Source organism: Psittacula echo (genome assembly GCF_963264785.1).
Source record: "Psittacula echo genome assembly, chromosome: 4".
NCBI classification, from domain to species: domain Eukaryota; kingdom Metazoa; phylum Chordata; class Aves; order Psittaciformes; family Psittacidae; genus Psittacula; species Psittacula echo.
In genome coordinates, this window is record NC_137738.1 from 79,404,204 (window position 1) to 79,425,149 (window position 20,946).

The window sequence follows — 20,946 nt, forward strand, 5'->3', positions numbered from 1 at the left end:
CAACGACAGCTGAAAAAATAGGGACAGTGCTTAAGATACTTTTATTGTCTTTGAAAACATTAGGAATTTTTTATTACATGGTTTAAAATATTTTTATTCAAACAATTTTTTTTAAATTAGAAAATCATTCAGCTGTGAGATTTGTTTTAAATACTGGAACTTTTATGCTTCTTTGCTTCAGGAAAATAAGGATTACAAAAAATCCCAAACCCACATGGCTACATGAAAATGGATACAGGTATATTACATGTTTTTATAAAATATATGTTTATACATATCTTAGATCACATGACAAGTATTAAGCTATTTTAAAGCACAAACACGTATCATTTTTCTGGAAGAAATAAAAAAATGAAGTAAAACAGAGGAAATAGTGCGGTTTGGAATGAATAACGAATGAGTAGGGAAAAGAAGTAACTGCGAGTTGGTTCAAGTGACTGGAAAAGTTTGTTCTTTCCACTCCTGAGTTCAGACTTTAACTGTATCTTAAATTACCTTAGTCATTAGGTGACACTGAGGGAGTGGAGTCTTCTGGTACTTGCCAAGGAGAATCAATAACCAGTGTCAGGAATGAAAGGAAAAGCACACTGTGTTTGAGTCTTTTGTTTGGCTCACAAAATTGCTCCTGTTTTTGAACAAAAAGTATCTTTGAAATCCAATCCTCATTCATAAATATTTAAGTCATAAAGTCTCAATTAAAAAAATAATAAAATCAGGTCAATGTTGATCCCTTGAACTTTTTTGTGAGGTTAAATGTTTAGCCTTTCCAGGCATGAAATTGATTTTCTGGAACAGAAGTAATTTTATTTTGCTTGAGAGGACAAAAAAGAATAGATGGAAACGGTAGAAGTTCTTCCTTCAGTTTAGAAAGTGTGAGAAGACCAGATATCTGAAGAAAAAGCTAATACCAGCTTTATTAAATCTAGGAAAAAAAACAGAAAAGCAACATAAAAATGAAAATAATTTCCAGTTTTATGAGCTGAAGTAAAAGAAAGCTGTTTTTCATTTATTTCTTTTTTACTTTTAATCCACTGTGCATAAGACAAAACAAGAAATTGTGTGATAGATACATTAAATACATAGCTAAGGTTTGTTAATAGGTATACTGGTTTCGGATAGGATAGAGATGCTGTTCTTCACAGCAGCTTGTGTAGTACTTTGTTTTGGATTTGTGACCAAGTGACCATTTGTGCATGTTTTAGTTATTGTTGAACAGTGCTGTTTGGGGCTCAGCTGCCTACTGGGATTAAACTGCAACACTAAGAAATTTTTCTAGCAAGGATAATTGAGCTGTAAAGTACTTTACTAAAGAGGCTGTCTACTTTTTGACATTATATTTTTTAAAGATAAGACATAAAAATTCAGGAGGACTTGGAAGAGTACAGAAAGTGCAAACCTATTTTGGGCTACATGGTATCTTAAGGTCTTCAATTTTCTCTTCTATGATCACAGCTGATAGGCGCAATCATCCAAGCAGCAGCTTATAATGCAGTATGAATTCTATCAAATTCAAATAGTGCTTGGCAACTTCAACTTCCTGGCAAATTCATAAAGCTTTTCTATATTTTCTAGATGTGACATGAGAGGGTATTTTAATCCACACTTGGCTTCTGTGAAGTGCTGAGGTTCAGATCTGAAGCTGCAGAATTAAGAATCTGCAACCTCCTGCCCTTATTTTTGATGCTAGAAAATTTCAGAACACTATATTTTAGTCAAGAAATAAAACAATTTTTATGGGGAAACATTATAAATTCTTGCCTTTAGGAGCTGCTAACTGCAATTGAGCCATATCAGGAAAAAAAAAATCTAGGAATTTGCATCTGATTTGAGCCCCACATCATATAAAGAGGTTTACCCACGATAATCAACCTCAAAAACCCTTGTCTTTCTGTGGTGGAAAGAACTGACCACAAGATGTATTGCAGATACAGGAAGAATCTACAGATTTTGAACTAAGCAAGATAGTTCGTTTTCTGAAAGGCTGCTGAGGACGACAAAAAGAAACATAAATAAAATGAAAATGTCCCACTGAGGATTCACTCACAATTTTACTAAATCAAGAGTTTGGTGTCCTTGGCAAATGACTCTACAATACTGTATGGTCCCAGATTTAATAGGCTGAAGATTAACTTTTTTTCATAGTTGAAACACTGAGTAACTGCAATTTTCTGATCATTTGCTTTAGGAAATATTTTTCACAGCATAGCACAAATGCACTAATTTTGTTCCTTTTGAATTGCTTAAAAATATCACTGTCCTGGGTTCAGCAGTAGCAGTCATTTTCCTCCTTCTTAGTAGCTAGTGCAGTGTTGAGTTTTTGACTTTCAGCCTGGGAACAGCGCTGATAACATCAATGTTTTTAGTTGTTGCTAAGTAATGTCTACGCTGACCAAGGAGTTTCTGAGTCTCATGCTCTGCCAGGGAGGAGAAGAAGCCAGGAGGAAGCAGAGACAGGATGCCTGACCCAAACGGGTATTCCATACCACAGCATGTCATGTCCAGTATATAAACTGGGGGCAGTTACCCAGAAGGGTTAGATCACTGCTTGAGTCAGGCTGGGTATCGGTCAGCAGGTGGTGAGCGGTTGCATTCTCTTCCCTTGTTATTTCCCTTATCATTATTGTTATTGGTGGTAGCAGTAGCGTTTTTGTGTTATACCTTAGTTGCTGGACTGTTCTTATCCGAACCCGCGGGAGTTACATTCTTTCGAGTCTCCTCCCCATCCCTCCAGGAGTGGGGGGAGGAAGGGGGAGGGAGGGGATTGAGAGAGCAGCTGTGTGGTTCTGGGTTGCCGGCTGGGCTTAAACCATGACAATCTCTCTTTAATGTTAGTGCAACATTAGCAGATCAGAATAGCTCATATCTACTGTTATATATTTGAACCTAATACAAACGAATGAAGTTGATTTTCTGATATCAACTCTGGTTGTTTCAAGATGGCACAGCAGCTGAGCCATAGCCATCTAATCACTTGGATCCAAAAATCACGGAGAGAAGTTAACACTGTGTTTTGAATCTGGGAAACATTTTGAAGGAAGCTGATGTCTCAACTGAGTACTCTAATGTCTGTTATACTGACTCAGTTCCAGATGTAGCTTGTTCAAAGCAAGGTCAAGAAGTACTTCTTGGGCTGCATTATGTGCTATATCCTTTTTTTACAACCCTAAAACTATAGTCTTATGTTCCAGACGACATACAATATATTTAAAGGCTATAAACAAATTACTACAGATAAAAGCCAAGCAGCACCAAGCAATAAAAGCACAAATTAGGTGGATTTAGGTGCATATGTCCAACAGAGGAGTCAAGAAAAACCTTCAAGGTAAGCAGCACTCAGGATACTCAGCATTTACATGAAAACTTATCTAAAACTTAGAAATTTTGCTACTGCGTATGCCCTGAAGCTTCATTGTCTGGGATGAGTTGAACATCAGATGTTGAGCCCCAGTTAATCAGCCTTGTAGAGAGGCAAGATACATGAGCTTGAGGTTTTACAGTTTTATGGCTTCCTGGTCACAGTAGCTTCAAATCTGGACAACTCTGGTCTGACTGTGACTACCTGCTGTGTCAGAATACTAGGCAAATATTCAGGTTGAGCCAGAGAGGCATGTCAGCATGCATCTGTCCCCTCATTCTAGTTCAGGTATATTATATTTTATATTATATTATATATTATATTATATAGTCTATATTATATATTAGATTATAGATTACAGAGTCATGAATTGCATGATTACTTTTCAGTTCTATTTTTCCGTTCTCTTTTCTGTTTTAGACTTTAGAGAATGTGTTCTCCATAGCCATCTGAAGGTTTCAGTCACAATTTTTTTTTCTTAGGAGTCAGCAAGCAGAGACTGAGGAAATGGATTTCCATATTACAGTGCTTCAGACCATTGTGGGATTCCTGTCCTTCCTGACACAAACTGAGCAAGTACAGGGCCACTGAGTTTCCCACCGTAGCCCTGAGATCAGCTTCATTCCCTCATTTCCTCTGGCCAGCTGCTGCCTCCCACATCCAGGATGCAGTTCTAGCACCGCACATTGCCTCTGATCAGTATGTGGTCAGCATACATGCCCTACACATTCCCTGAAGAATAAGAGATTCTCTAGTATAATGCTACGTGTGTGATAAATGCCAGCAGGCTGTCAGGGAGATGGGGGCCTGTCAGTTCCTCCATAAATCCTTACTTGCTGTGAAGCCCTTTTGACCCATTTTTGTCCTCTGCAGTGGTTCTGTGCTGACAACCCCCTCTCTTTAATGAGCAAAAATCATTTTTAAAGAATATAAACCATAGATTTCCAGATTTTCCGTAGCTACTCTTCCGCCTTATTTTTTCTGCATCCTGTTCACATCACAGCTATACAGTACTGAAGCCAGCAAACTAACACAGCTGTGAGCGGGGAGGAGCAAGGCTGTTCTGCACTCCGAAATCTGTTCCTGCAATTGCTGTGGCTGCAATTCCAATTTTGTTAGAAACTAAAGCTTTAGAAAGGCACATCATAAGCAAGAAAGCCAGCATGAATCCAAACTTAATAACATTTATAAACCCATACCCTCTGTGAGCCACCTTTCACAACTCACTTATGAAAACAGTCTAGTTAACTCTAGTGTGCCTTAGGTAACTGAACAGAAGACAAAACTGAAAAAAAATATGATGTAACTTTCCCCTTTTCCTTCTCTTCTTTTGACAGTGAAATACTTTGCTGATACATAGTTTGTTTCAACTTCATATTTTGCTTTTCCAAATAATACTGTAATATATCTTCAGGAAAAGCAGCATACCAAACAAAGAAAAAATATTCTCCCATTCCCATCCTTGATGCCAAGTCTGAGGGAAAGGAAGGGGACATTTTGTCTTCCTCTGACATATGTCTAATGACACATATTGTGTTATACATTAGATTTACTACAGTTGTTTACAGTCACTTGGGTCCTATTTGCCTTACCTTGCTTGCAGGTCTGACTGGTCACCGAATTTGAATCATTGCTCCCTACAGCTTCCTGAGGAGAGGAACTGGAGAAGGAGGTGCTGATCTCCTCTCTTGTATCCAGTGACAGGACACACGGCAATGCTTCAAAGCTGCATAAAGGGAGGTTCAGACTTGACGTTAGAAAGCATTTTGTTTCTGAGAGGGTGGCCAAACACTGGAACAGGTTTCCTAGAGAAGTGGTTGAGGCCCGATGCCTGTCATTGTCCAAGTGGCATAAGGACAATGCCCTCAGTAGTATGCTTTAACTTCTGTTCAGACCTGATGTGGTCAAGCAGTTGGACTAAATGATTGTTGTAGATCCTGTTCTGTACCATTTCGTTCTGTTTCGTTCCATTCTGTTCTGTTCCACTTTGTTCCATTCCATTCCATTAAAATCCTGTAAGGTAACAATTTTTATCAGTAGTTTATGAACTATTCTGTAAAATGTTTGTTTTCTCTAAATGTCATTATAATCCCAAGTAAATCAAGACAAGTGATATCCTTAAACCACTATATATTATCCTGCATTCATCTTGTAGTACCAGAGTGAAAGCATTGTAAACTTCAGTAACAAGAAAATATTTCAGTATTTTGTTCACATGTTCGTGAATGATACTTCTTACATTTCAAGGCTGCGGTTAAGCCAGCAACAGTATTACTCAGTGAATAGAAGGATGAATCACAAAAATTCTGAATGCTATAACTCTTTAAATTTCTGTCTTAACATACTCACAAGTAAGTTAACACCTCTCTGAGTGATTCTGGAATTGTTTTGACATTGAAATGTATTGCTTAAATTAAAAACATGTACACTGCAAATAATTAGTGAGTTGGGAGGCAGACATTCTGAATGAGTTATTGGCTTCATGTCATTTTTTGAGAAGAGGATAGTAATTTAATTGTGAGCTACAGAATTATTGGCTAGATAATTGGCACTTGTAACTTTATGCAGATTATGGAACTGTGATAATACTCTCAACCCAAAAAGTTCACTTTAAGAAACTATAGGCAATGATTGTATTAGTTTTCAGTAGAGTTGAGTGAGAGATATTTTCTCTTTCTGTGCCTAGATTCTAAACACTTTTCTAAGAGGAAACCAAGATTTCAGCAGTCTTCTGTGAAAAACCCTTCCAAGAAATACTTCTTAGAATAGCTCAATATCTACAGAACTTATTAGCTTATGGAAGAGCAAGGACTACATTATGTATTATAACAATTCTTTGATTATCTATTCAAATGAAATCTAATAGAAGAGCTTTTGAAAATTGAATTAGTGATTAATTTGACAACTTACATGGTATATATGTAACTCAGTATTCTTTGAATATTTCCTCTCCATGCCAAATAAGAATCTAGATACATGGCAGCCCCAAAATCAGTCTGGATTTGATCTTAAATTTTATTCTGCTCCTAGGAAACACTTTAAAAATGTTTTCTATCAATCAAAATTTTCACAGCACTTTTCAATATGCCCTGATTTTCACAGAGAATCTATATAGGAACTTTTATTCTAAAATAGAGTTGTTAAGTTTTGCAAATCTGATGTTGACAATTTGTCCAAATTATCTGACTGCAGCAATTAACATATGCTGAAAAAGTACCATGCATTCTAAATGGGTACTGTTCTGATTCCTTGTTTTTCCCCTTCTTGACAAGGTAATCTTATTAATTTTTTTCAAACAAGATGTACAACTCATCTTTCCTGATTTCTGATAGCCCTTGATGTTCCAAATGAGAGATAAGTATCCAAGTTTTCTAAATAATTCACATCTTTTATATTTCTCTTAAACTTCGGGTAATCTTTAGCAACCATTATAGTAACAATCCTAGAATTGAAAGACATGATGTCGGGTTTGGTTTTTCAGCTTTGAACAAGATAGTCTGAGGCAGACTGTAAAATTCTTTTAGCTAGTTTATAGAAATTATGGTCACAAGGATGGCTTCTCAGCTGCTTACCACTTGTTTTTTCTTAAGTTTTCTTACTTTCAGACAGTTATTCTTCTGCTCTTTTTAATCCCCTCCACACACAATAGAACAAAATTTAGAAAGATTTAACTCAAAGTTTATTAATAAACCAAACAATAGAAACTCCATAGCACCTTTGAAGGAAAGGATAGATACATTAATACATATGAAAGATTTGGGTGTTTGCAGTTAACTTTTAGAGATCTATGAAAGACACTATTTTCTCACAAAGATATATGCATACACTCATGTTTCTCACAGATTCATAGAGAGATGAAAGCATAAAAACCTTTCCTAAAATTCAGAGGCAGAGAACAAATTCTAACTTTTCTCAGGTTATTTCTTGTCCTTATAGTGATGGCTTCCACTGGACCGGAATTCCTGCAAATCTCAAACTGAGTGTGATCTCTCAGGTAACAGTGATATATAAGAAGCAGAAAGACTTCTAATTATACTTTCTCCTAATGAATTATCCAGGATAGAAAGAGGCATTTAACTTTAGAAACTTCTGCAGCCCAAGTAAGAGCACTTATTTTCTGTGTGGTCTTGGACATTATAGATTTTACTGTGCATATATTTCACTATATATATATATATAGTGAATTTAGATCTGGTTTCTTTGAAATGCAAGCAAATAGATTAAACATTATACTTAGAGATATATTGCCTGAAAATTAGAGATCCACCTCCCAAAATGAAACACATAATGTTGGCTTAGATACCCAGGTATTCCTGTAAGATTTTCTCCCATATTGGAAAATCACAGCAGCAGGGTTTTGAGTGGGAGGGACATCTGTGTCAGGCAAAAGATAGCTGAAACTGCACTGTGGCCTTAGAGGACTATCTCGGTGCTACTGTGAAATTAAGATTTTAGATTCTAATCCTAGATTCCATAAATTAATTAAGATCCTAAATTTAGAAGAATTAATAAGTTCACAAAAAAAATCAGAAAAAAATCACTTATCGAGCTCTATCTATCTATCGACAATCTAAGTGTCTGAAGTGCTTTTAGTGTGATTGCTAATTTACACCTCAGTTCAGTAATTACTAAGACAGTTTGCTTATCCAGAGTTTGGACACATCAGTCTTTCAGTCCTCATTTATAATTTTAGCAGTGAAGCGGAGAGCAGAAACACTTTGCTTATTCCATAATTTAGTAGTTTGGAAATGAAATGTGTCTGGGATTTGAGAAATGATTTAGGCTTGTGAATCACACTCTTACACTGAAGTGGCTTATAGTTTGCTTCAACAGCTACATTGGCAAGTGCTGTTTAGTATGGGATGATAAATGCCCTTGAGAGATAGGTCCTAGGAAGTAATTTCAGTGACACCAGGGATTATAGCTAGAAAGATTTTGCCTGAAATCTTAGATGCCAATTTACCAAAGGCAGCTTAGCGGGGCTGAGGGTACATGGAAGGGGAGCAGCAATGGAGCAGTATTACAAGGAATGGCTCAAGTTTCCTTTCTAAATGCCTGGACATTTAAATAAGAACAAAGAAGTGGGGGGAGAAGGGGGATGAGCAGGGAACAAAAGAACACAAAAAATTAAAAAACCCTCTTCATTGCAAGTTACCATATCATGAATATGTATTGCATAGTGTCCAAAAATATACTATAGAGACTGTGTGAGAAACCTGATTTTATGCGCGGCAAGGGATCGACTCTCAGCATCTTTACAGATAAGTAATATGTTACCTATGCATCCATTCTCATTGACATAGTCCTTCATAAAATCAATAGGGTTAATTCCATGCCCAAGGTTTGAAAATTTGGAAAGTAAGTGTGAGGCTCCTTTCTGGACTAAAGTTTAAGAAACAGACCAGTGTCTTGCATACAAAAATCTGATTTCACATCTGTATTGGAATATGTTCATTTGTTTGCTTGAATACAGGAGTAGGTGTGAGCTCACACTTTCCATGAAGGTCTTCCTCTTGCTTAGTGGAATTAGATGAGGGGAGTCTTGGAATGAGGATCTTAGAAACGTAACTAAAAAAAAAAATCCCAATGTCTTTAATTCTGAGTGTGGATAACTATTTATATATGTCACAGTCTCCACCATCCAAGGTGGCCGAATTTTTGGTGAAAGTTTTAAAACAAAGTTTTTAAGCTTTTTCATTTTTTTTCCTGCATAACTTGCCAAACTCAGACTTTTAATGTCAAAGCTTTAATTTATAGATATAGATAAATATTTTTAGGAAAATTAAAGCTGTAGAAGGGCTGCTATTCCACAAACTTTTCTCCCAGAAAATTTACAAACCTCCTACACACAGGAGCTGATAAGTTTTTTCTCCAAATAATTTTGTACACTTGCAAATATAGTCAATTTTACATGTGTGGTTTTGCTGTAGTTTTGAAAGAATAATTTTATAATAAACCCTGAATTTCACTACATGTGGGCCATTTTATTCATAACAAGGGATGAATTTCAAAGGGGCAAAGTCCTGACTCTTCTTTACTCCTTCTCCTCATTGATGCTCAAGCTCAGGCTCCTCTGTGGAATTCAGCGACATTACTGTCACAAACATAATGAGGTAGAGTCTTGAGGAAAGGATTTCCACAGGACTCCAAGGCACTCCACATATAGATATTTTCCCCAAAGTGCATTGCTTGAAGAGAATGATTCTTTACATCTGCATTGCCCCGAGACATTTACCAGGATAATGAGACCAGTCATTCATTTCCTAAGGCTAACTGGGTCTGTGGACTGCCAGTGAACCATGGATCACTTGATCACTTGCTATTGTCCCATGGAGAGCTGTCTGTCATGCTTTCCTTCTTGTTTCTAGCTGTTACGTTACACTAAAGACAGCTAGAAATACATTTAATACTTCCATAAAATTACTTTTGCTTGTAAGCAATTGCTGCTGTAGCAAGGAATCTTAAGGATTCTGAAATCAGAGAAACAGTCCAACATGGTTATAAAGAGTTGTGGAGGTTACTGAGACAATCTGTCCATTAACAAGAGTTTTAATAACAATACAAAAAGCAGCTTGCTAGTTTAGGCACAAAAAACATAGCTAAAAATACATCCATAGAAACAGCTTTCTATTTTAATAATCTATTAATTAGGGAGTAGTAACTTAGTATTAATTCATACTATATTGGAGAAGCATGGATTTGATGGGTGGACCACTCAGTAGATAAGGAATTGGCTGGACAGTTGCACTCAAAGAGTTGTGGTCAATGGCTCAATGTCCGAGTGAAGATCTGATGGGCTCATCTGGTCATGAATTCCCCAGCTAATTTTTTTTTTTTTTAATTCCCTGTAAGAAATTTTAAAACTGCTGAAAGAGTTTAGCTCAAATGAAGCAACTGCAATTAATAAAACAAGTGTTTATTAAAAGTGTAACTGTGATTTGCATTCATGTTAAGCAAAACCAAAAAATAAAACAAACCACCACAATTTAAAAAGACGTATATGTTATAGTGAAAATTTTTGTTTAAAAAAGCTATACATGTGCTTTCATAGTTGTTCAGAAAATATGCAATGATTATATGCCTGTATTATCATTGCTTTCTCAAGAAACATAGCTGGTCTAAGCTACCCTCCTGGGTTCAGCAGTAGGAGTCATTTTTCTCCTTAATAGCTGGTGCACTGCTGTGTTTTTGACTTTCAGCCTGGGAACAGTGCTGATAACACCAATGTTTTTAGCTGCTGCTCAGTAATGTTTAGTCTGACCAAGGACTCTCTGAGTCTCATGCTCTGCCAGGGAAGAGGGGAAGCCGGGAGGAAGCAGAGATAAGATGCCTGACCCAAACTAGCCAAAGAGGTATTCCATACCACAGCACGTCATGCCCGCTATATAAACTGGGGGCAGTTACCCAGAAGGGCTAGATCACTGCTTGGGTCAGGCTGGGTATTGGTCAGCAAGTGGTGAGCAGTTGTATTCTCTTTGCTTGCTATTTGCCTTATCATTATTATTATTGGTGGCAGCAGTAGTGGTTTGTGTTATACCTTAGTTGCTGAACTGCTCTTGTCTCAACCTGTGGGAGTTACATTCTTCCGATTCTCCTCCCCATCCTTCGGGGAGTGGGGGGGGGGAAAGTGGGGGCAGTGAGCGAGCAGCTGCATGGTTCTGGGTTGCCAGCTGGGCTTAAACCACGACAGCCACAAAACCATTGAGAGCATTAATCCCGGTGGCTGTCCTGTAACCCTTACCTGTGCTTCTGTACAGAAAAAGGATCCTTTTTGTGGTCACATAAAATGAACACAATTAATCTAATGTAAGCCTCAGCTGCATATACTTTTCCCCAGAGCACTTCAAGGTTTGGTCCACAAAGGCATTAGTCTGCTAGCTTGCAATAGAAACTACAAAATTCATTATTCTCACCAATTCAAGGGAAAAAAAAAAGGCAGAAAAAAACAGACCTAGGGAATAAAGAATTGTGCATAGATGACAAATCCTTGAAGAAAAGCAAGTAAGTTTGACACTGTCCCATTTGCTAGCAGTGAGTTATGTTGAAATGTAGATCTAAGACATAATGTGTGGTTTGGTTTTGTTTGTGAGGTTTTTTTTCTTTTCTTTTAAGCACATGTGAATATAATTTCCATATGTCTTTATGTATGCAGCTGTGTGTCATGTGTTTTTCAAACTTTTTGACTCAGCAAAACATGAAGAACCAATAGTTCTTTATTCTAACTTATTACTCTGTGCTGATTTACCTATTGGGCTGTCTTTATCTCAGCCTGTGAGTTTTCTCACTTCTATTGCTCCTATTCTCTCCCATTGCACCTGGAAAGGTGAGTGAGCAGCTGTGTGGTGCTTAGTTGTCAGCTGGGATTAAACCACAACAGTCATTTCTGGTGCCCAATGTGGGGCTCAAAGTGTTCAAGATAACATCAAATTTTATTGGAATGTGCTAGATTGATTTTATAGCTGTTACTGCTGTTTAGCTATTAACTGGCAGGCTCACGTGCTTGCCATGGAGCTTGCTTGCCTTACCATAAATTAGAGTCAAGTGCACATTAGTGGCTGCTTTTTGCTTTTGCTGTTTGCTATACTGGCGTATGGCTTATCATCTTCTGATGTCCCCAGGAATATTTTGATTACAGCAATGGTGATGCATTTGGGCTTGCAGATGGCCAGGTCATGGATAAATAAGCCCATGCCAGAGCAGGTATATCTTAGAGTGTCTGTGGCCTCAGTTATGTCTGTGCCACAGCAGGTATACTTCTGAAGGGATAAGAATAAGTCCAAATATAAGGTACATCTCGAAGCATCTTTGGCTGTGGGTAAGGCCATGCCGCATCAGGTACACCTTGAAGCATCAGTGGCTGTGCATGAGGTTATGCTGGAGAACCATGAAGCTTATGAAAATAGGTAAGACTACAACAGAGCAGAACACCCCTGGAGGAACTGCAGCTACAGGTAAGGGCATGCTGAAGCAGGTATATCTCTAAAGGCATTGGGGGCTATGGATAAGGTCATGCCAGTACAGGAACACCTCAAAGCAACTGCAACTGTGGACAAGTCTAGGATGCAGCAGGTATACCCCTGATGAGAATGTCACTCATAAACAAGACTCTACTCAGAGCAAGCACAACCCTAGGGGACTGCAGTCTGTGGGTAAGTCCAAGTCAGAGCAGAGGCAAGGGGAGGAACTCCTTGAAATGCTAAACCTGATGGTCTGGTCCAAAGGAACCGGGGTGAAGACTGCAATGGAAATACCTTTTAACTGCTGTAACCCATGATGTGAGATTTATGTTATATGAATTACTACAGCAGGAACTACCTGAACTAGCAGAGAAGCCTTACAAGAAGCAGTGCAAGTACAGCAGTGACCTGACCTAGCTGGCTTTGGTGCCTAGTAACTCCACACAACACACAACATCCTGTCCTGAATGACCACCATAACAGACGGATCCCAAATTCACAGACTAAATAGATCCTGTGCACATTTTCTGGACACTTGTGGATATTTTACAGACATATTACAAGGGTGGTCCATAAACTAGGGGAATGATATTTGTGTATTATATCAAAGGATGTCAATGGGAGTGGTGGTTAATGAGGATGTATTTGATAGTCTGGAATCTGAGCATGAAGTAAATGGTATGGAATAAGGGGTGAAGAATGTGTTGGGTTTGGCTGGTATGCAGTTAATTTTCTTCATTGTAGCTAGTATAGGGCTACGTTTTGGAATTGTGTTGATCATTCAGGGATGTTTTAGCTATTGCTGAGCAGTGCTTACACAGAGTCAAGGCCTTTTCTGCTCTTCAGCCTACTCCATTAGCAAGTAGGCTCAGAGTGAATAAGAATTTAGGAGGGTACATAGCCAGTACCAGTGACCACAACTGACTAAAGGGATATTCTATACCATATGAGATCATGCTTAGCATATAAATCTGGAGAAGAAGAAAGAAGGGGAAAACATTTGGAGTTATGGTGTTTTGTTTTCCCAAGTAATGATTAAACCTGATGGAGCCCTGTTTTCTTGGTGGTGGCTGAACATCTGCTTGCTGATGGGAAGTGGTGAATGAATTCCTTGTTTTGCTTTGCTTGCATGCACAGCTTTTGCTTTACTTATTAAACTGACATTATCTTACCCCACAAATTTTCTCACTTTTACCATTTCAATTCTTTCCCCCATTCCACTAGAGGAGAGTAAGCAAGCAGCTGTGTGAGGTTTAGTTGCAGGCTGGGATTAAACTAGGACAACTCTAATGACTTTATGTTACACACTCAAACAGGAACAGAATAAACAAGATTTCTAACTTAGCGTAGTGAAGTGCAATAATGATAAAAGGTGGAAGTTTTAAATACAATATATTAATATAAAATATAAAAATATCAGAAAATTTTAAGACCTCTACTTTTAACCCTTTCATCAAAATAAAATTGCAACAGCATATTAAACCTTTTAAAAATGAAATTATCTTCTATGGACAAAAGAACTAAAATTAAATAAACAATCAAAATGACACAGAAAATACGCTGACTTCCTTAATGGTCTTTTGGGGATTTTTTAGGATATATGGGTTATTTTTTTCTCTCTAATTCTGTTTTCAATGAAAGCCAAAAGATTATTTATAGATTTTTTTTTTTTTTTCTGTATATTTCCTCTTCAACAAATTTAATCTTCCTGGTAGTGCTATAAATGATTTTCAAACAGGTCTAGGAGAAAGGGGGTTTATATGATTGCAAAACTTCAGCTTTCACAGTCCTAAACACTCACGGTTTATTCAGCAGATCTCTGAATGTCTTAATCTCATATAGACACTAGTCCTGGTACCTAAGAAGTGTACTTCATAGGTGCTCTCATCAGCTGTTAAGGAGACTATATGATTTAAAACATACACTTAAACTCTGCAACCTACTTAATGTTAAATTCCTTGATTACTTTAAAGTTGAGTGTAGTTTTAACATAGTGAAAATAATTTTCTCTAATGACAGAGTATGAAAACCTACATTTAGTTTTGCTAATATATTTGCTTTTTTTTTTTTAATGTTTGCAAATGAACATTTTGCTCTCCATTCACTTGTAAGAATTTCCAATACAGTAACTTTGCAGTAACTGTTGTGGGTTAAATTCTAGGGTTGTGTAAGCTTTCCAAGATCATTCTCACCAGTAAGTGAAATAACCATATACTTTTATTTGTTCATTGTTACCTCTCAGGCAAGAATGCTATTTGAAGTATTCCTAGATATAAAAGATTTGGGTTTGTTGGGTTGGGTTTTTTTTCAGATACCTTAAAAGCTAATTTAATTAAAAACCAAAAAAACTCCTAGGAAGTTACAGGTTGGATGGGTAGGAAACTGGCTCACAGGTCACACTCAAATTTTACTTAGACTGGCAGTTTGTCACAAGAGTGGTACATGAGGGACTGATACTGGAACATCTTCATAAATTACTTGGATGATGGGATTGAAAGACCCCTCACCATGTTTGCTGATGACACTAAACTAGGTAGTGATGTGGACATCATGTGTCAAAAGGAAAGCCATCTGACAGAGAGACCTGGATAGTTGGTAAAAGAGTATGAAGTTTAAAAGAGATTAAAAACTTAAGATGACAAACCCAAACTTGAGATGACAAAACCAAAGATCCTAGTACAGGCTACGATCTGTGTGACTGGGAAGCAGCCCTGCTGAAAGGGATATGGAGGTCTTGGTGGACGACAAACAGAACATAGATCAGCAGTGCAGTGCTGCAGCAAGCAGCAAAGACAAATCAGATCCTGGGCTGCAACTGCGTCTGATTATAAGCAAAGCTAGAGATGTGATTATCCACTCTACCCAGTGCTGGTCGGGCTGACCTCTGGTAATGTGCCCAGTTCTGGTCCCCATAATTCAAGAAAGACAGAAAACGTCTGGAGAGGGTCCAAAGGAGGACCATGAAGATGGCCAAAGTGCTGGAGAATTAGGAAATTGCTGCCCAATTAGGAAAGACTGAAGGAGTTAGATCTTTTCTCCACGGAGAAGGCTCAAGGGAGACCTTACCACAGTATGCTAGTACTTAAAAGGCAGCTAAAAAGAGGATGGAGGCTCTCTCTTCTCAAGGAGCCACACAGAGAAGACAAGTGGCAATAGGTACAAGTTGCACTCAGAGAGGTTACATCTTGACAGAAGAAAGAAACTTTTTATATCGAGAACAATTATTCGCTGGGACAACCTCTTCAGGGAAATGGTGGAGTACCCATCACCAGAGATGTTCAAGATGTGATTAGATACTACCCTGGGTTCAGCTGCAACAGTTATTTTTCTCCCTCTTAGTAACTGGTACAGTGCTGTTGTGCTTAAACCATGACAGACATGATGCTAGATAATCTCCTTTTCCCACAAAAGTTTCAACCAGATGATCTTTAAAGGTCCCTTCCAACCTGGGCTGTTTTATGATTCTATGAGACAAACAAACAAACAAATAATTAAAAAAAAAACCAAAACCCAGAACAACAGCTGTTCCCAAAGTTCTATCACTCTAAAAATACTTTAGAGGCCAAAATATTTTTATATCAAATCTTGGCAAGTCCTTTTCTTTTATTGCCAGATTGTGTCTATATTAAAGAATAACTTAAAGGTTCTCTGAGGCAAGGCAAGGCAAGGAGTTTTGAGGAAACAGGTTTTGTTGCTGCCACACAGTCACTAAAGCAGTTAAGCTACTTAGGACTGGATGGAAATTGAAATTTTATTGACGCTGATGTATTTTACAGAGACATAACAGTTTCAACAAGAATTGTAAACAGGATGATTTCTTAGGAAAAGTGTCAATACCCTAGTATTTCTCTAGAGAGTACAAAACAAGAATGCAAAGGCAACAGAGACAGACCAAAAGAAATTGAATTTAAAAGGCAATATTTTCAGAGTGAAAATAGGTATTCTGACAAAACTGATTCTCAGTTGCACTCAAAATATTTCTTGTTGTTCCAATGTAAAAATAAATATTTTAAAATCTAATTTTGTGAAATTATCTGAAGATGGAATACTTGGTCTCTCAGGAGGTCTAATACTTTCTTTATTAAAACTGTCAGTACCGAACAGATAATGCAAGACAAGTAGTATCTGCTCTCAACATTGCTGTATCTTCAACCCTTATAAGGACCTGTCATAGGCTAAGATTTTCTGTTGGAGGGCAAGGAGTAGTGGTGAAACTGTTTCTGCCTTGATTTTTTTACTTAAATTTAGCCTGTTAATATGTATTTCTATATAGAAGAAAGATTTTAAAAACATAAATTGTTGTCATTGCTCTTTCCATTAAAGGGGACTATCTCATGTTAGCTAAACTAGGGAATACATGTCTTGCTCAGCTCACAGCTTCTGTACGAGTACTTTCATATATAACAGACTAGGAGTTCGCAAAAAGGGGCAACGTCAAATCTAATATGCATGTGACATAAAGTTTAGATTATTTCATTCAGTGTGGCTAGAAAACTGTTAGGACATTTCTTTGATTTCAGAAAATATCCATTTATTCACTGTGTTGACTCAAGGGCAATGCTGACCTTAACGCTCTGGGCTGTTATGGACCTGGCTTACATGACCCTACAATACGTTGTCTGTTCCAGCTTCTGCAGGATGGCAACTTGCCCCATTATCCACGTTTCCTGGAAATCATTACATTGCCAGCCTCAAGGGTGATCTAAACACAAAGATTTTGTGCAGCATTATTTCACTAGTCAAGTCTACTTTCACAAAATGGTAAAGAAACTGAAGAAAGAGACACCTGCTATAAGTGTTCCTTCCACCCTCAAAATCAACCAACTAAAAAGCATGTAAGCAGTGGTTTACCAAAAGGTCAAGAAGAGGTAACAGATTCATTTCAAGTAATATTGATTTCTTTCCTACAGATTTTCCTTCTGGGTGGTGTTCAGGCACCAGGGTGAATTGTTTACCCACCCATTTTTCACTGCTTGCCATAGGAAATGTACCTTGTACTGTGTATCTAAATATACCTCCTTTGATGATGCAATTTGTGTGATCCAGGCAGTTAGATTCATCTCTCTGATAGTAAAACATTATAACATATCTTGATTGATACCTTGGAAAAAAACATCCTTGGAAAAATGCAAGACTCTTGAATCTGTTAATTTCAGCTAAGGCTTTATGTAGTCAAATAAAGCAATTAAACTGCAGTTAAGGGTCATAAAATCAACTGATGATGCCATGAGTTTTTGTGATATTACTTGCAGGTGGCATGAACAATATGCTTTGCACAGTTGGTAGTCTGGATAGACTGAATGAAAGGAAAAGAAGTTAATGTTTTCAGGATAGGAGTAATATCACTGAATACAACTATACATAAATTGTCCTATGCAGGGCAAGTAAAGAATAAATATGAATTATTTTGATAACTGTACTATGCATGGCAAGATGAGTTACAAGCGTCACAGTCTTATAGGAAGGGCAACAGTTTATTATTAACAAGTTTACTTAATATTTTCCATTATAAGATTTATTTTGTTGCTTATACACTTTCCAAAATTTAATGAATCAGATGTACTGAAATTTGCCCATTTGATATCTGCCTCAAATCAACTATTTTCAAGCATTTTTCAAAAAAAAGGCCAGTGAGTATGTTTCAGCAATGTTCTGACAATACCCCTGTAATGAAAGTCATTGTGTGTAATACCAAATTGTGTGAGTAGGTGCTGTATTTACTATGCAAAAAGAATACAATTTTTACTTTTGTGAATTGCAGGATCAGCATGTTGTTCAGGGAGCAGCTTGGGCAATTCTTCCATTACATATTATTTGTATGATGCAAAATTCACTTGACTTAAAAAAGGGACTTGCATCATTCACTTCAATGGGACATTGCTTGACAGCAGTGATATACCAGAATGTTGCATATTCGAATGGGTCAGAGACACAGAGCAATCTGCTTTGTGCCCAGCTGTGCAGTTATCGCACTAGTACTATGCAGACTAGAATTCATTTGCTCCCTAACTTAACATGCCTACATAAATCAAAATCACATCCTTCTCTTAAAAACAAGCAAGTAAGCAAACACACCACCATTCCAGCCCTGATTTTTCTTTATAATAAAACAATAATTAGTAGATGATAAATCTGAATAGTTTTGACAGCAAGATATTTGATACTTCCAAACTAGATGAAGGTATATGTATGACAAAGAAACTGAAGGCCATTGACACTGACAAACTAGAAGAGAGCTGAAATGAACAAAAATAAATGTGATAAGTACTTCATAATGGAAAATTTTAAATCCTAATGAACAGTTAAATAGAGGGAAAATTTATAGTGTTAATTGTATTTAATTAATTAAATTTAACAAGATGTCATGCAATCAGTACAAGTTGTTCTCATGGTACTTACCATAAGACCATTATAGTAAAAATAAATAGATATCTTCAGATGTCCTCTGAAAATTGTACATTAACCTGTTGCCCAATACTTAAAGAAATTAAACCCAATTTTTTTTTAGCTAAGGATTCTCTTGACTTCAGTTCGCACTTTATTTTACTAAGCTATACTAGACATTATTTTTACCAGATTAAACAAATATATTGTATATGTAATAATTATTTCATTTAATAATTATATGTGCACATACACATATACATAACTTAAAAATATTTTGTGGTGAAGTTATGTCTGAATTAAGAAAGCATATACATATTATGGTTTAAGATAGTCTTCTCAGAAGGAGATGACAGAAAGCTTGTTAAGTTCTATGCATCCACTTGCATTTAATCAAAAAGAGTAGAGCAGATGATGAAAGGTAATGTATTGTATGTGTGCAATAAAATACAGTTCACTTCAGCTTTGCAACAAAATGTAAGTCAGCAAAAACCACAACCTGCCATAGACATCAATTGATGTCAACAGAGTACAACAGAGTACATGACAAGTAGTCAATGGAATCTCTTCTTTAAAACAACTTGTTGACAGACTTGCTGGTGCAATGTTTTGGCTTCTTAGAAATTAAGAAAAGGAAGAAAAGTAATGAAAAAAGGACAAACTTCTTCCTTTTCTTTGTTAAAAAGCACAGTCTAACTAGAACAAAGACGTATTTTACCACGCAACACTTAGATGCCACCTACTGAAGTTTTCCAGCAAGACACAGGCTTTACAAACTGGAGTCTAGCAAGAATTCTCAGAGGGGAAAAAAAAAAAAAAAAAGAAAAAAAGAAAAAAAGAAGAAAGAAGAAAAATAACGTAAGAAAGAGAAAAAAAAAAAAAAAAAGAAAGAACAATGTCACTAATGCATTAACCAGCAAAAGGCATAGTAGAAAATAACTTTCTACATGAAAAAAATCTGAGCTTATTTTAGTCCAGACTTTAACAGCCAGACCAGAGAAAACATTAGATGAAGGAAAGCTTTCTCAATAGACTGTAAAAGCAACTGAACTTCTAATTTCACCCCATCTTTCCTGAACAACAACAACAATATCCAGTTGATAAAGAATTCCTACAAAAAACCCTACTGGATTATGTATGATCTCTTGCAGTTAAGTCAGAAAAGCAGCCTTCATGCAGTGTATCTTAACCCATTCTCTTGTTAGCTGACTCACTGTTTCACAATGGGGAACAACATTTTCTGCAACAATAAGTAAATCCACAATAACGTCTTTTTTGACTGAAGTCACTTTGGTTTTCTATCATAATTTTTTCTTCTTTATAATTTAAGAACCCAAGAATGTTGCCTAATTAATTTCATTTACTATTCACATCTGTTAGGTTAATTAAAACAAAACACCAGAATATTCTGCTGGGATATATTAGACTTTTGTTAGCTCTCAGTATTTCATACAAGCCCTATGTAGTGTTTGAATAAATAAGCATTCTATAAAGATTTCTACTTTGTCATGTACATTTCACTTATTTCCAAAATTCTACTGTATCTAAACAGGAATAATTTTGGTTTGGTTTGGAGTATTAAATGGGTGGTGGGTGTGTGTGTGTGTGTGGTGTCTGTTGTTGTTGTTCATTCATTTTAGTCTGTTTCAGACAGATTCCATTTCCCATTGGTCTGTTCGGGTTTTTTAATATAAATTTAAGAGATGAGTTCAATTACTTGTCTGAAATTAAATGAACACTTTGTCTTCACACTTCTGAGGCTGAATACCACTGGAACCTAGCATTCTGAGACCTGCTTATGTCCTATTTAATTCAGCCATTTGTGAATGCAGAACTGTCATCTATGCCTTTAGAGAAGATCTCAAAAAATAATTCCTCCTTTAATTCTCCTACATTACATTACTTACATTTTAGGAAAGCAAAATTTAGCTGATTTTAACAATTCTTCCTATAGTCAGCAGGGATAACTATGATTCCTTTACATTTCAATGCAATAGCCATTAAGGTCACTAGCTCTTAATGAAAGTTTATGAAGAATGAAAACTTTCATAATTATCATATTTTTTCATTTAGGTTACATGAAGCCATTCAAAGGCATTTCACCATTTTTTTACCCCATCCTCTGCTCCTTAATGTGCTAACTTCTACAAGTCTGATTAATCATTACTAATACCCTTCCAATAAGGAATGCTGCCTACAATGCAATTCCCTCAGATTTTCAGCTCATGACATGCACTGCAATAACACTTT